Genomic DNA, 3,094 nt, shown 5'->3' on the forward strand with positions numbered 1-3,094 from the left:
TCGGCTCTAGGCTCTGGGAGGCGGGAGTGACCTGCAGGAGGAGCAGCAGCAGAGGGGACTTCAGCCACCGAAGAACGGCTGCAGCCTCCTGCCACCCCGCACCCACCTTATCTTAGGGAGGGCTCATAGAAAGGGGGACCACCTTAGTGGCAGGGCGCGAGCAGGAGGCAGCGCGAGCTGCAGTTGGCGGCGGTCAGCGTGTCCGTCGGTCCGACTGGCCTCGGCGTTCTCCTCCGCTCGGCAGCTGCAGCTCTTCCCGTTGGAGACTCCGCCGCTGGCACCGCTTTAGCGTCCGGAGGCCGCTTATATATTTTCTCCGAGACACGCCTCCTGGGCTCCCGGGCCCAGACTGGCTCGGCCAGAGCCCGGGGAACGCGGAGGGGGAGGAAGAAAAGGAGGGGGAAAGGAGGGGGTGGAACCCCGCTGGGACCTGGCAGGAGGTGGCCACGCGCTGCGCACGCTCCGACTGTGTGAGCTAGGGGACCCGGCACGCGCGCGGGGTCATCGGCAGCGGGGCACGCGGAAGGGCCAGTGTGCACGCGAAAGTCCCACTCTAGGCTAGCGCAGGGGAGGACCTGGAACCCAGGGAGGTGTCCGCGGACATTTCTGACATAACGGCACCTTCTTACTGGTGTCAGTGGGTACAAGCTTCCCTCGTCCAGGACAGCCTGACATTATAAATAATGAGGGAATCTGGGGGTTCCATCTAAAGAAAAAAAAGCTTTCCTTTTTCTTCCGAAGGGTTATCATCTTCCCACGTGTGTGGCAATTGCATCAGAGAGGAGAAGGCAAGGGGGAGGGATCTGGGTAACAGAATAGAGCAGGTCACGCTTGGATAAAGCAATATGTGCTAATATTGTTTCCTTCCTGCCTGGTTGGTTTTATTTAGAGGTGCATGCATGTATAGCTAGAGTCAGTTGACAGAAAACTATTCATTGATGGTGCTTTTATGCACAGAGGGGTGTGTGTGTGTGTGTGTGTGTGTGTGTGTGTGTGAGAGAGAGAGAGAGAGAGAGAGAGAGAGAGATTAGTCTCTTTGCCTGCAAGCTGTTTCCTTATGTACTTCCGTGTATCAGGGAAGAGCCTTTAAATTCAAATTGTTCTCACTGAGGAGTGGAGTTGGGAGCTGGGGTATGGAGGGTCGAGTATGGAAGGGGCTGTTGGTAGAAGTTTGTCTGCTATTCTAGAATGGAAGTATTTCATACTCTCCTCAATAATTCTCTGCCACCCTCCTGGGTTTGGGGGTACAACTTCACTGCTCCAGCTCAACTTCAGCTTTGAAGCAGTTTGTGGGCAGAAGGGTGTGTAGTAGACAGCTTAAGTAAGAATCCATAGTGTGAGTACTCTTGGACGTTGAAGATGTAGGATTGATTTTGATCGGGATTAGATATAATCACCTGGGGCCAAGGGAGCATTCTAATTTGGCTTTGGTTATGGATATGCCAGAATTAGCAAAGTAGGGGAAAAGGAGAGGCAAATTGGCCAACAGGCTTTAAGCAGAGAAAGGGAGGGGGCAGGGGAAAGAAGGGGAAATCAAACTGGCCAGAAAATTGCAAAGGTCAGTGATGCAATCTTGCAACAGCCTTTGCAGTCAGTCAGACTGAGCCTGAAGGGCGGGTCAGGGGAAAGGGCTGTGTCAGGGATCAAATATTTTAGTTTTTGAATTGTTAACAGGAATCTTTCTTGGGGGGTCTGAAGCAATTTCCCAGATGGTTCAGTTTAAAAAGGCAGCAATAACAACTACCCTTTGCCTTGGCTATTAATAGTTCAGGCAAGAGCTTGTGTGTGGAGAATGGTCAAGGTTATCTAAATAGCTTATTTGAAATTCTACATTTTAGAATTTAGTCTGTTTGAGTCAAGGTGACCAGGGGCCAAAGAGGATTGATTATTCCTGGAGGATTGTGTTTCCTGCTTATTGTTCTTTTAACCTTGTCAGGCAGGAAAATTCTGTAACAAGGGTTCCTGCCAAGTTTAATATCAGTCTTGGTGTTTTCTTTGAATCTTCCTCATAATTTCAGAGCAACCTCTGATAACTGGCAGAAATGATTAGTGAGCTTTCCCAATATCTGCGAGGGTTCCAAACCCATTGACTTCTGGAAGAGCATGTGATGTGTGCCCTGATATGAGGGCTGTCACTTGGTTTCCATTCTGAAGGTGAGTCAGCCTAGCTTGGGACCCAAAACTCTGAAATTGACTGGTCCAGTAAGCATTTCCTGTGTTTCTGTAACACAGAGACGCAAACCACACATCTTCCTAGGTCAGAAGGCTGTAATTTATCTGGAGTTCCCCTTTCCTCTGATTTGCTGTGTTAGCGCACATCACCAGCTCAGATCCTTTTTTGATAATTTGACTTTGACCTCCAGGTTCCAGCAGCTATATTGGCAAGAGCTGGACAGAAGAGGGGCAGCAAGTGCCGTGGATGGAGGTCACTGGTAGATTTGATCTTCCTAGTTTAGGTGGTAGCTGGGGCTGAGTGGGAGATGATGGGAGTAGAAGGCTAAGGAATCCAGTGTCAACTCATGTCTAGGAATTTCTGAGCACGGCTCATCTGTCTGGGTGGGAAAAGAGAACCTGGCTCCTAGAGTAGAAGGTGACTAGGTAGGGCTTGGAAACTAAACACGTACTTTAATGGGGCTGATGTCATTTTTAAGGAAGTAAAGCACTGTGTTGTGTCATGCACACGGGTAAGACACAGGTTATAGCTATGATGGTCAAACCAAGCCATAGGGTGACCAACCATCTTACTTTGCTCAATGTTGAGGGGTTCTCTGAAATGCAGGACTCTCAGTGCTAAAACTGAGACACTTCCAGGCAAACTGAAACAGTCATCCTACCCTTGAGTCTATCTCAACATTTAACTCTTGCCACTTCTAGGAAGGTAGGAAGGGCTAGTTTAAATTTTTTATATTTTGCTTTCTAAATCCCTTTCTCAGACACATTCAGAGCCATCTTCAGAAGGTAAAGTCATAAAGGGGTACATGTGTTTCAAGGGGTAAGTACAGAGGAGGGATAGAACTGTCCCTACCACCCTGTCTTAGAGATTGAAGACACAGGGGAAAGAGGTCTTTTGGATGGTTAGTTGTAAATGAGCTTC

Source organism: Mandrillus leucophaeus, unplaced genomic scaffold (genome assembly GCF_000951045.1).
Source record: "Mandrillus leucophaeus isolate KB7577 unplaced genomic scaffold, Mleu.le_1.0 Scaffold159, whole genome shotgun sequence".
In the NCBI taxonomy this organism is placed as follows: Eukaryota; Metazoa; Chordata; class Mammalia; order Primates; family Cercopithecidae; genus Mandrillus; species Mandrillus leucophaeus.